This window comes from Macaca fascicularis, chromosome 7 (assembly GCF_037993035.2).
Source record: "Macaca fascicularis isolate 582-1 chromosome 7, T2T-MFA8v1.1".
Lineage (NCBI taxonomy): Eukaryota > Metazoa > Chordata > Mammalia > Primates > Cercopithecidae > Macaca > Macaca fascicularis.
Genome location: NC_088381.1, coordinates 16,948,281 through 16,961,538, shown reverse-complemented (window position 1 = coordinate 16,961,538; position 13,258 = coordinate 16,948,281). Strand labels below are relative to the sequence as shown.

Sequence of the window (13,258 nt, the reverse complement as noted above, 5' to 3'; positions counted from 1 at the left end):
GCTTTTCAGGCTTCTTTGGTTTTTCTTTTTCGTTGTTGTCTGAGACAGGGTCTTGCTTTGTTGCTCAGGCTGGAGTGCAGTGGTGCAATCATGGCTCATGGCAGCCTTGAACTCCCAGACTCAAGTGATCTTTCCACCTCAGCCTCCTGAGTAACTGAGACTATAAGTGTGTGCCACCATGCCCAGGTAATTTGGTAGAGACAGGTTGCGGGGGGGGGGGAGGGGTGCAGAGGGCCTCACTATGTTGTCCAGGCTAGTCTCAAACTCCTGGGCTCAGGTAATCCTCCCACCTTGGCCTCCCACAGTGCTCAAACCCAGCCTGGTTTATTTTTAATGAGAGGGAGGGAATCGTGGGAGTCTTAGATAAGGGCAAATCAGGTCATCTGAGTGAGGGCTGGGAAGGACCCTGCCCCATTAGAAGCCACCTCCTTCCAATTACAGCTAAAACCACAACTGGAGCTGAGTTCAGCATTGTCCTCCTCTGCATTCTCTCTTGGAATAACCCCTCCCATCCGTGAAAGGAATAAAACACTTGTCATGAGCACTGAATTTCTTGAATCTTCTATCAGGGAAGAAAAGTGGAAAGGGCACAAAACCAGGCTCCTTTTCACTTAAATTTAGTTGCTGTTACTTTATGGAGAAACAGGTGAAGCTGCTGAAATTCTTATGGTAAAGCCAGGTAAAGACACAGCTAGTAGCTACTGAATCTCTTAAAGAGCTGGTAAACCGGGCGCGGTGGCTCACACCTGTAATCCCAGCACTTTGGGAGGCCAAGGCGGGCGGATCACGAGGTCAGGAGATCAAGACCATCCTGGCTAACACGGTGAAACCCCGTCTCTACTAAAAATACAAAAAAAAAACTAGCCAGGCGTGGTGGCGGGCATCTGTAGTCCCAGCTACTCGGGAGGTTGAGGCAGGAGAATGGCATGAACCCGGGAGGCAGAGCTCACAGTGAGCCGAGATTGAGTCACCGCACTCCAGCCTGGGCGACAGAGCGAGACTCCATCTCAAAAAAAAAAAAAACAAAAAAAAACAAAAAAAAAAGAGCTGGTAAAGCAGAAAGAACCAAAGCATTGAGTCAGGCAGACCTGGATTTAAATGCTCTGTTCCTCCCGAGCAATGTATTTAACTTTTCCAAACTCCAGATCCCTCATCTAAGATGGATATACCAAAAAGAGTCTTCCTTAAGAGTGGTGGTAAGCAGAGGCAGTCAGGCCAACTTCCCCCATCCTTCCAACCCGACAGAGGAGGGCAGATGGCCCTGGCTGGCCATTCCCCACAGCAGGAGCCTGGGACCGATGCCACCTACCCCAGTGAGAAATCTGAAAACCCAAGCTTGCACCTGAACTTTGCTCTGCCACTATTCCACTAAATACACCCTAAGTGCCCACCCCAAGGAAAGATAGTGATGATGACACTCCTCCTTTTCCCTTGCAGGGCCCAGTGTGGGGTGAACTGTGGGGGGTTCAGTTTACAACTCAGCAAGAGGGCTGGGGCAGAAACTATCCCAACAGATCCTGAACAGCAGCTCTGTGCCTCTGAGAAACACTCAACTCTACAGTGAAAGGCCAGGTTCCTCAGATGCTAACATCAGGGCTAGACCCACAGGGTGAGGTCAGAGGGTGTGTGTCCTGCCTGTCTGTGCCACCTGAATGAGGCTTCGGTGCAGGCACCCATGCAGAGCAGAAGTCTCAGCTCCACAGCACAAAGCTGCAAGGAGCACTGTCCTCAAAGAGAGAGCAGAGGCCTTAGCCACTAGCCCTGCCTCCTCAGTGCCCATTCAGCCTCACTTGCTGTGGGCACTCAATTCATTCTGCAACCAGACTGGGAGCCTAAAAACACCTGGGCAGGGAGCATGAAGTACAGCTGAAAGGAACTGGCCTGATCCATCTGGACACAGGCTTGTTTTTAGACTGCCCTCGGGTCTGGTGGCAGGGGCTGAGGTCAAGAGAAACAAGAGTATACCTTTCAGATCTAGAAGTTGCTATACAACACACAGATCCCCGAGTGAGGAGAGTGGGCAGAGAGCATTGTGTTTTAATCGTACCAGTGTTCTGCCTTACGAACTTTAACCTGACAAATTAGAAGGTAATCACATGCAATAAAAAACTAGTCTTTAGACGCTTTCTTAAAAGGCACACGTCCCTACTTTAGGCAACATGCCTTCCCCCAGCTTCTTTCCAGTACACAACTCCTGTGTGCATAAGGTAGACCGGCATCCACAGGCGCTAGCCCAGCTAAGCCTGCCCCTCATTCTCAGGCACACAGCACCTCTTGTGACCTTTGCCCATTCAGCCAACATTTGCTGGCCCCCCACAGCAGAGGGGAGACCTATGTGGGGCTGGAAGCCACTTCATGCCAATGCTAATCCTACGTGGCCTTAGTCAACAGCTTGAACTCTGAGCCTTGGTTTCCTTGTCTAGACAGCAAGGTTGTTGTGAGGATTAAGTTAAATAAGAATGTGTGTGAAGTGCCTAGCAGAGTTCCTGGAATCCAGTAGGTTCTCAATACAAGCTCATTTGTTTTCTCTTTCCCCTACAAGCACCAGACGAAGTGCTGGAAAAAACGCAAAAGACTCAAGAGTTGGAGCATGGGCTGGTAGGAAGACAACAAGATAGTGTGACAAGGGCTATAATGGACTGCTCAGAGCTTGGCTGAGGGGTCCCCCCAAGGCAGCTTCTCAGAGGGTACATATGAGCCAGGCATTTAGACACTTACTGAGGGGCCTACTTTATGCCACGTGTACCGTGGGAACAAAAGCCCAGAAGGGAGTGGGCAGCACTCTGAGAAATTCATTTCATAAATGTTTGGATGCAGGAAGGGGTGACAAACAAAAACTAAAGTCTTTTTTTTTTTTTTTTTGAGACGGAGTTTATGCTCTTGTTGCCCAGGCTGGAGTGCAACAGCACGATCTCAGCTCACTGTAACCTCCGCCTCCTGGGTTCAAGTGATTCTCCTGCCTCAGCCTCCCGAGTAGCTGGGATTACAGTCACTCGCCACCACGGCCAGCTAATTTTTGTATTTTTAGCAGAGACAGGTTTTCACCATGTTGGCCAGGCTGGTCTCGAACTCCTGACCTCAAGTGATCTGCCTGCTTCAGCTTCCCAAAGCGTTAGGATTACAAGTGTGAGCCACTATGCCCGGCCCGAAAGCTGAAGTCTTAAAGCAGGAAACAAATGCAACTTTTCCCAGACTCACCCCTATTGGCTCCACGTAGGATGACTCCAGGCAGGGGTTGGGGGGCACCCCTTAACTCTGGGCTAAGGCTCCCTCGGACCCTCCCATCTAGATGCCACACTGCCCAGGATCAGCCAGAGGCAAACCTACACCTGCAGCAAGACCCATTTGCTCCAAGCAGCTAACAATGTAGGAGGAATAAAACGGGACAGGGCACCCCAAAGCACAGCAACGGGCCTCAGGAGAACCAGGGGAAACCTTGTGCTACTGATGCACCATTCTTCAAAAAACATGAACAGCTCACCAGCCTTCTCCAAGCACCTGCCCAGGAATGGCAAAGAACGTGTGTTGGTTCAACCACCAGGATATTCCATGGACCAACAACTCAGATTTCTAAAATGGCTTGCCAAGACTACAGGTGCTAGCTCCAGTCCTGAACAGAAACTAGCCAGCCAGGCCAAGATGGAGCTGTCTCCAGCCTCCCCAGCAGAGCACTAACCTCCTGAAAGAACCAGCTGTGAGGAACAAGATCCAAGACCAGGCCTCCCCCACATTCCACTAGCAGCAGCAGAATCGCAAGGCAGATCCTATCAGAGTTATGGGCACCCTACCCAAATATCACTCACCTAACTAGTTAAGTGGCTAGTGCCACCTCCAATAGGATGCCAGCCCTATGGGGGCAGGTAGGCTCTGCCTTTCTTAACAGTAAATCCCACCCACATGACTTAACGAGAGCTTAATAAGAAGAAATGAAGATCTGGCTGTCCACCTGCCCCACCCTGTGTAACATCTTTATCCTAGACTTAGAGTACCACTTGAGGCCCAAGACAAGAGCCCTCTGACCTCAAAACTCTCCTCCATCCCAGGAGTCCACTGTGCATCTTCAATTTAATCCACAGTGCAACAAGGTTACAATAGGAAATCTCTTGTATTTTCACGGCACAACCCTCCTTCATTACCATCCTTTTTCATTTTCTTTTTTCTTTTTTTTTTTTTGATACAGGGTCTTGCTGTCACCCAGGCTGTAGTAGTGCAGTGGCACAATTATAGCTCACTGTAGCCTCAAATCCCTGGGCTCAAACAATCCTCCTACCTCAGCCTCCCAAGTAGTTGGAACTACAGGCCCACACCACCATGCCTGGCTAATTTTTAAATTTATTTTTGGGCCGGGCGCGGTGGCTCACGCCTGTAATCCCAGCACTTTGGGAGGCCGAGACGGGCGGATCACAAGGTCAGGAGATCGAGACCATCCTGGCTAACACGGTGAAACCCCGTCTCTACTAAAAAGTACAAAAAACTAGCCGGGCGAGGTGGCGGGCGCCTGTAGTCCCAGCTACTCGGGAGGCTGAGGTTGGAGAATGGCGTAAACCCGGGAGGCGGAGCTTGCAGTGAGCTGAGATCCGGCCACTGCACTCCAGCCCGGGTGACAGAGCGAGACTCCGTCTCAAAAAAAAAAAAAAAAAAAATATTTTTATTTTTATACAGACAAGGTCTCACTATGTTGTCCAGGCTGGTCTCAAAGTCCTAGCCTCAAGTGATCCTCCCACCTCAGCCTCCCAAAGTGCTGGGATTACAGGCATGAGCCACTATGCCTGGCCTTATCCTCTTTCTTCTCTCTCCCAAGTTGCCCAGCTACCTCAGGAAAGCATTCCACTGGCTGCCCCTAAACCATTAAGCAAGTGACTGCAGTACTACGGACACTTGTATCAAGACAAAGAATGTCATAGATATGTGAAATCAGGAGCAAAGAACTAAAGTTAAAGTTAGCATTATCAGTCCCCAGACGCCCTAAGTGTGCAGGGTTGGAAATTTCTGATTCACTGCAGAGGTGTCTACTGTAAAAGGATGGTCAATGTTTGTCAAGCACTCACTACGCTCCTGGGAAGGTCCTAAGCACACTACATTCACTATCTCATTTACCTTCACAACAGTCTTATGAGCTAGTTGTTACCATTTCATCCTAACAAGGAAAAAAAAACAGTTATAAAGAGTTAAAAGGCCGGGTGCGGTGCTCACGCCTGTAATCCCAGCACTTTGGGAGGCCGAGGCGGGTGGATCACCAATGCTGGGTGGAAGTGGTGGCTCACACCTGTAACCTATAATCCCAGTGCTGTGGGAGGCCAGAGCTAAGAGACCAGCCTGGGCAATACAGCGAGACCCTATCTCTACAAAAATAAAAAATTAGTCGGGCATGGTGGTGCGTGCCTGTAGTTCCAGTTACTCAGGAGTCTGAGGTGGGAGGACTGCTTGAGCCTGGTAGGTGGAGGCTATAGTGAACCATGATCACGCCACTGCACTCCAGACTGGGTGACAAAGCTGGTTCTTAAAAAAAAAAAATGTTGCTAAAATCCTCCCAGGATTGAGGCGAGCCATCCCAGTGTCTACACCAAGGTCCACACTTCCTGCACTGCGACATGCTGCCTCTACTTAGGGCATCGCAGGACAGCTGCTGGATCACAGACCAAGATGCAAGATAACTTGCACATTCAGTTTTATTTTTCTGTGCTTTGATTATTGGCATTACCACACATTATTAGTTTTCCTACCACAGAGGAACCAAAGATGTACTCCAATTAAATGGTATGTATGGGCTAAAACATAAATATAATTAAAAAAAATTTTTTTTGAAAGAAACTTTTTTTTTTTGAGATGGAGTCTTGCTCTGTCATCCAGGCTGAAGTGCAGAGGCACAATCTTAGCTCACTGCAACCTCCACCTCCTGGGTTCAAGCGATTCTCCTGCCTCAGCCTCCTGAGTAGCTGGGACTACAGGCACACACCACCATGCCCATCTAATTTTTGTATTTTTAGTAGAGACGGGGTTTCACCATGTTGGCCAGGATGGTCTCAATCTTCTGACCTCGTGATCCACCTGTCCTGGCCTCCCAAAGTTGCTGGGATTACAGGCGTGAGTCGCTGCACCCAGGTGAAACAAACATTTCATATCCTAGAAAAAGGTGAGATGCTAAGAAGTTAAGTCACGGCTAAATAAATAAATGAATAAATGAGAAAGCTTCAAGGATACATTGTCCTGATTTTAGAGTAAAGCCAGAAAAAGGTAACCCCCAACCAGGCATCTATCCGTATCTCTTGACTCAGGTGAAATTCCCTTCCTCCAGTCCAAACCGCAATGAAGACTAAAAACTGGTCATCACGCTCTAAACTGTCATCTTAACATGCAAAGACATATTAACTGCCCCTTGTCTACCTCTATCTGGGCCAAATAAATTCAAGTCCTTTCAATTTCTCTGGAGATCATCTCTCAGTTATTCAATCCTTTTTATTTTTATTTTTATTTATTTATTTATTTTGGAGACAGAGTCTTGCTCTGTCGCCCAGGCTGGAGTGCACTGGCGTGATCTGGAACCTCTGCCTTCTCGGTTCAAGCAATTCTCCTGCCTCAGCCTCCTAAGCAGCTGTTGGGATTACAGGCATATGCTACCACACCCAGCTCATTTTTGTATTTTTAATAGAGTCAGGGTTTCAGCATGTTGGCCAGGCTGGTCTTGAACTCTTGACCTCAAGTTATCCACCCGCCTCAGCCTCCCAAAGTGCTGGGATTTACAGGTGTGAGCCACGGCACCTGGCCTCAATCATGTTTATAATTCTTTTTTATATTCCAGCCGATGTGAAAACCCCTCCAGGCACAAAGCAGGAGACACCCCTCACTACTGAGGAAGGCCCTGCTGGCCCTGACTATGGTGGAAACGTGACTTCACCCCTCCTTCTGGCATACTTGTCAGGATCTCCTGGCATCAAGCGGCACCCTAATAATACCTTTCCCATGATTTCTACATAGGTCCTCTAAAAAACAGTAATTGACCTCTAAACCACCTGGCCACATGAGAATGTGATTAACAATTATTCCTAAACATTGTGGACAGGAAACCAGAGTTGGAGAAGGGTCTGTGTGGGCTACCCCTGTCCACTGCACGCAGGAAGCTGAAAAAGCTGCACCGATGGAGGCTATGAGTCCCTAAAAGGCATTGGAGATGGAACAAAAGTAGGAGCCATCAGCACCGCTCCAGGTGAGATCCCTGGGGTCAAGAGAACAGCAGAAAGACAGGTTCCATTCTCCTTACCCAAGGACAGGAGGTCAAAGCACCTCTTTTCCCCAAACCCACTGGAAAAGGAACACATGCAAGCAAAAATATTGAGACCTAAGTTCCTGCCTGACATTGATAATACTGATTAAGAAAAGTCACTTGCTTTTTTCATTCAGTTAACTTGGTCATAGTGCTTGGAAATAAGTTCTCAATTCAAATTAGTGAGGCTGAGAGACACGCCCATTTTTTTCTCCTGGTGGATTGGGCCTGCAGAGGATCTTAAAGACAATGTTATTTTTTTGTGTAGGGGGAACACTGAGTCAAGGGAATAACCATTCTTGCAGGCGTTTCCCACTGGGAAAAATGAAATCTGATGGTCCCACTCCCACCCACAGAAACACAACACCAAGTCCTAGAGGTGACTGTACTCCAGGGCCTGCTGACAACGTCACCTGGGGCAGGACACCAACACCCCTGTTGGAACCCCAGGGCTGGGCCGGCGCTCGGTGGAAGTGAGGGTGCTTGTCAGGCTGTCTGGCCCTGAGCAGACCATCTGCAGCCTCACTGCTGCTGGTACTCTTCCTCCTCCTCCTTTTTAGCCATTTTACTGCTCATTAGTGGCAGTACCAGGAGGTGGGCAGGGGAACATAAAGGAGCTGAAATTCAAACCAGCCCATTTGACACCAGTTAGGTGCCTCCCATAAAACCAGGCAAGATTTCATCATCCAAGACCTCCCTGTCCTCTGTCGGGCGGAGGTCTAAGTAGCATGATGTGTCAGGAGACACACAATCTCGGGACCCCAGGATGAGGAGCCTCTACCTCTAATTATCATGAGCTCTTGACTACACATGGTATTTTCTGTCACTTCAGGGTTAACAGGCATTTCCAGCCATGAGCTGGCCCATCAAGTCAAGGCCAGGAAACCTGCAGAGCGGGAGTGCTAGGGCTGCCCTCAGAACCAAAGCACACTTTCCTTGTCCCTCCAAAGTCCCCAGCACAATGGCAAGTTCACAAAGGAAGTGAGCCTTGCCAGACTGTGCTAGCAAATTCCCATAAATACTTGGGTCGGGGTAGTACTGCTTATGTAAAATGCTTCCCCATTGAGAGATGCTGCTTTATTTACATTCTTCACAACCCATTCATAAAAAGGAGGCCCTTTAATGTCGGGGCTGTTCGTATAATGCTCCATAAACTCGGCAGCTTCGCCTGGCAGCCTTAGTTCAACACAGGCTACTTCTCAACTCCAGAGACTTTTTTTCCTTAAGGTTTTTTTTCTCCTTAATGACTCACCTTGCGACAGGGTGCTGAGGCCAGATGTTGCCGGAGCAAGGCCAAGAGGAATAAGAACAGATAAAATGAAAACACACAAGTCTTCCTGGATGCTGGAACAGAGAGATGAGGAGGAATGAAAATAATTTTGAAAATTCCCCATAGAACTCCAATTTGAAGCATGTATGCTAGGAGGCTGAATTCCTTCCAGGTTTACTAAAACTTCCCTTCTGGATGTCAAATGCTCCCCAACTTATACCTCTAACCAGACAAGGTGTGAAAGGGTTTTTTTTTTTTTTTTTTTTTTTTTTTAACCCAAAAGCTCTCGCTGGTTTTTAATTCGCACTAGGGATGAATAAATAAACAGAAATTTTCTCTGTTTCTTGATAGAAGTGTTCCAGGGGCTGCTGGCTCCAGAAGGGGCACAATTTGCTCAGAGTGAAGAAACTCAGGCAATCCCCAGAAAGAGAGGAAGGACCGTGTTCTAGGACACACAGCAAACACAGCTGAGGAGCTGAGAGCCCAGGAGATGCATTCTGAGGTGGCTTTTCTCCTGCTACAGTAGAAGGAGGAGAGAAGTAGTAGGGATTTTTTTTTTTTAATTGACGGGGGAGCGGTCTGCATTGCCATGGCAACTGTGAGGGGTGGCCTTCCCGCGTAGAAGGGAAATGCTGGTCCATTAATCATCAAACTGGGGCACAAAAGGGAGGTTTGGGGGAAAGGGGATGGATGCAGAATATATTTTTTCACTATCTAGCCTCTAACCAGTCACCAGTCCTCTTTCCCGTATACCCCATGGTCCAGGGTTGATGGTGAACAAAAACAGAAGCCTGAGGGAGCAGGGACTGCAGCTTTCCTTTATGAGGGGACCAATGTGGGGCTGATTGCGCCTCTTATGTTGGTGATGCCCCCATAAACACCTCTTCCAAACCAGCCCCAAAAGTCCCATCTCTGGGCCAGACCCAGGAGTATTTGTTTTTTCTGTGCTCAGAATCGTGTTTTCTCCCTCATTTGCACCCGGTTTGAGAAGAGATAAAACATATGGATTCATTTAGCATGAACAAGGAAAACTGCATAAGAGCAGCAAAGCTGGGTAAAAAGAATGGTGGTCCGGTGAGGTAGGAGGAAAACAGGATCACAGCCCTTTCCAATGCCTATACGGTATCACATAAGCAATCCATAGGACTCTTCACCAGCAGAAATATCAGAAACAGCCATTAAATTTCCCATTTACAGCACCCCAAACATGCCCCATCCATATAAAAGGGCTGGAAACCTCCAAGGACTCCAATATGAGCATTTCTGGAGAAGCTGAAAGGAAGGTCTCCTCCTTGCTCCTGCCTAACTCAGCAACAAACCACATTTATTCACTCAACAAAAATGATGTGCACAGCACTGTACAAGAAATACCAGAATATTCACACACACACAAACACATAGGTTTAACACTCATATTGTTCCTGTCCTTAAGAAACTTCCAACCTACAAAACCACTCAAGAGGATACCACGTTAGAAAATCCAGAGTCATGAGCTCAGGCGCAGATGACTGTGTTGGCCTGGAGTGGCCTAAGCAACAACCAGACTAAGGACAAGTGGGATTCAAGTGGAAGTAAAGGAAGGGGAGTGGCAGGAGTGAAGATGCAGGAAGAAAAAATGTCCTTGGTATGGCTAGGGAAGAGCTGAAGGGGACACTGTCTAGGGTCAGACTGCAGGGAATGGGAAGCCATTGCAAGTTTGTGAGAAGGAGAGTGACACGGGGAAGAGGTGTTTTAGGAAGAATGACCTGGTAGCTGCATACAGACTGGATCAGAAGGGCCAAAGGAATCAAGAGGGAAAGGGAGGTTATAACAACAACACAGGCCTGACATGGGGACAGGAGGGCAACAGAAAGGAAGAAAGAGAGGGAGATATCAAAAAGAACCTAATCACTGGCTTAACTCGCTGGAGCAAACCCTCCTTAACCCCAAATCTGACAGGCATGAGTCTCCTGCCAGGTAAGAGCCCCACCAAAGAGGGAAATGCTATTTGGGCAACTCCCCTTCATATTCCAGTGGCCAGACCTGGTCATCCCCTTGTGACTGCCACTAAAAGAAATCACGTATCATGTAGCCTCACAGGAGGCACAAAGGCCTGGAGATTCATCATCACTGTCTGGATTTTAGGCACGCAATTAAATTATCTCAGAACAAACTTTAGCCTCCTGAGTGAGGTAATACCTCCCTTTCCCATATGCCTCAGCTCCATCCAGGCTGGGGTCTAGATCATTCTCGGGAGGTCCATGGGGGGTAGCCATCAATAAACTCCCATGCCCATGCTACCCCTCTGACAAGACAGACAAGCAGCTTTCCCAGGTGGGATTACAGCCAACCACAGTTGAGAGCGGCTTCCAACCAGTCCTACCTGAGGTGGGACTCGAACTCAGATTCTCAGCAAAATCCACATTCTAAAACAGCCTGAGTTTCCCTGTCCTTACGATCCCAACTCTTCTTTTGGGTGTGGGGTTCACACGGGAGACATGGGAGCCCTGAATAAGTTTTTACAAGCAGGTAAACAACATCCAGCTCACAGCTGGTCACTGGTGGAGTTGGAGGCACTCACAGCTTAAGCCAGTGGTTCCTAAGCGTCCTCCAAGCTGGCCAAGGACAGTGGTGTCCCTCCAAGACATGTGGTCCCTCTGGGCCCTTTTTCTCCTTTTTTTGAGGAAGACAGCGAGGTGAAGAGCGTAGGGAGGAAAGTCTCAGGTGGCACAAAGTAAAAGGATTGGAAACCTTTTTATTTCATTAAATTCCTGCCTGGATTTATAAACTCAGCTCCTCATTTCTCTAAGTGGGTACCACCTTCGTGGCTAAGGAAAAGTGCTGGAGGCAGCTGTGGAGGACTGGCGGGAGCCCACTGAGGCGGTGTCTCCTGTCCGAATCCAACTAGTCGTCTGCACTTCTAACACTGTCGACAATGGGCGACTAGGAGACGTCCCAGGTGGGGTTAGACTTCTGCCTGTAGGCAGCCTCTGCCTGCTGAAAAACCACTCATTCTTGACAGGCTCTAGAGCGGCTCACCGGGTCTGTCGCCTCGGTGAGTAGCCACCCGGTAGCCACCAGTCAGGGCACATCATGAGCATACACCCCCACCCCTGCCCCTCGGCCCCCGGTGAGTAGACCCCACTTCCCAGAGCCTCAAGGCCAACAGCGAGCGGCTAGAGCGGCGAGCCAGTGCCGCAGCTCCTCCCGGCGGGCGCCCCGGCCCCCGCAGTCCCCGGGGCAGAGTCCGGCCCCGTCGCCCGCCCCTCGGAGTGGGTGCCTCGGACCCGCTCCCCTCCCCGACGCCACCACCTGCGCCCGCTCCGGCGCCGCCTTTGTCCAGCGCTTCACCGCCGAGCGAGCCCCTCGGGCCCGACCTGACCCGGCCCCCAGCCCCGGAGGAGAGGCGGCGGAGCGAGCAGGGCAAGACCAGGCCGGGCCGCGAGCACGGGGTCCCGCTGTCACTTGGAGGCGGTCTGACAACTTCGATTCCCCCCGCCCCACCTCGGACTCGGCCGCCGCCCCGCAAGGTCCCCGCAGGGCCTCCCGCGGCCCACACTCGCTTTTCGAACCGGTCCCCTTCCGTCTTCGGCGCCTCCCTTCCTCTCAGCCCGATAGAGTCGGGTCTATACCACCCTCCCCCCGCGCCGCCCCCGGCCCGGCGCGGCCCTCATCCCCTGCCCCCCATCCAGCAATAACCGGTCAGCTCCCAGCGCGGGAGGGCGCCCCCCACCCTGAGCGGGCGATCCCGCGGCGCCGCCCCCGGCCGCGGCCCCTTGCCTCGGGGACCGCGATGGGGGAGGGGGCGCGGCGGGGGCCTCGCCGCCCGCGCACTCGGAGGCGAGCCGGCTCTGGGGCTGCGAGGAAAGACCGGCGTCCTCCCGCCCTCCGCAGCTCGGGACGCCCGCGCCGCCGCCGCCCGGCCGAGCTGCCACCCTGCGGCCGCCACCCACCCCGCCCCCGGCCTGCAAGGCAGGCGGCCCCCGGGGGCTGTCACCTCGAGGCGCGCCGCGTTCCCCGATGGCGGGACCGTGGTGCCGGACCCAGGGGAGGGAGGCTGCGCGAGCTGGCGGGCGGCCGCACCTGCTTCGCGTCGTCCGTCCGTCCGTCCGTCCCTTCCCGGGCTGGCGGGGGCGGTGGCGCGGCGCGCTCGGTGGGGCGCGCTGACGGGCGGCCGGTCCTCTCCCCCTTCGCTCCTCTGCCTACCTCGCTAGCTCCCTCCCTCCAGCTCGCCCCTTCCCCCTCCTCGACCCCGGCCCCTGACTCACCAGAACGGGCGGAGCGGACGGCGCGGCTCTGGGCGCCCGCAGGCCCCGGCCGGGCTGGAATCCGGCGGCTGGAACCCCCCGGGGGCGCTCAATTCCCGGGCTCCACGCTGCTGCGTCAGCGCCTCCTCCTGGGGGCCGGGGCCGGGCGGGCGGAGCGGGGACCGCGGCCGGGCGGGGCCGTCGGGGGGGGCGGGCGCGCCTGGCCGGGGCGGGCGGACGGCGGAGGCCGGACGGGCGGGGCAGGCAGCCGGACGGGCGGGCGGCGGGGGCCGGGCTCCGGGATCCGCTACGCCGCTCGCGGTTCCCCCACAAACTCCCCGAGAGCGGAGCCTCCGCCGCCCTCCTTCCTGCTTCCTCGTCCCCAGCCAATCAGCAGCGCGCCCCTCGGCCAGCTCCGCCAATCAGCCGCCCCGCCCTGCGCTGGCTCCGCCAGCCAATCCGGCCCTCGGCTCCCCCTCCCGGTCTCCGACCAATCAGAAC

The 13,258-nt window shown here is 52.2% G+C and overlaps 1 protein-coding gene across 18 annotated transcripts in view; it reads right to left on the bottom strand.

Annotated features, from left to right (window-relative positions):
• BAHD1 (bromo adjacent homology domain containing 1) overlaps positions 1 to 13,258 on the bottom strand; it is a 28,851-nt gene that overhangs the window by 14,482 nt on the left and 1,111 nt on the right. For 8 of the 18 annotated variants that reach the window (XM_045395296.2, XM_065547764.1, XM_065547766.1 and 5 more), the window contains exon 1: positions 12,779 to 13,094. The exons of 5 other annotated variants lie outside the window; for them this stretch is intronic. The gene's annotated coding sequence lies outside the window, so the exon portion shown is untranslated. Of the gene's footprint in view, positions 1 to 8,513; positions 8,606 to 12,507; positions 12,637 to 12,778; positions 13,095 to 13,258 lie in introns of those variants that run through there. 5 more of the 18 variants (XM_005559183.4, XM_073995513.1, XM_045395297.2 and 2 more) reach the window with 4 other exon arrangements.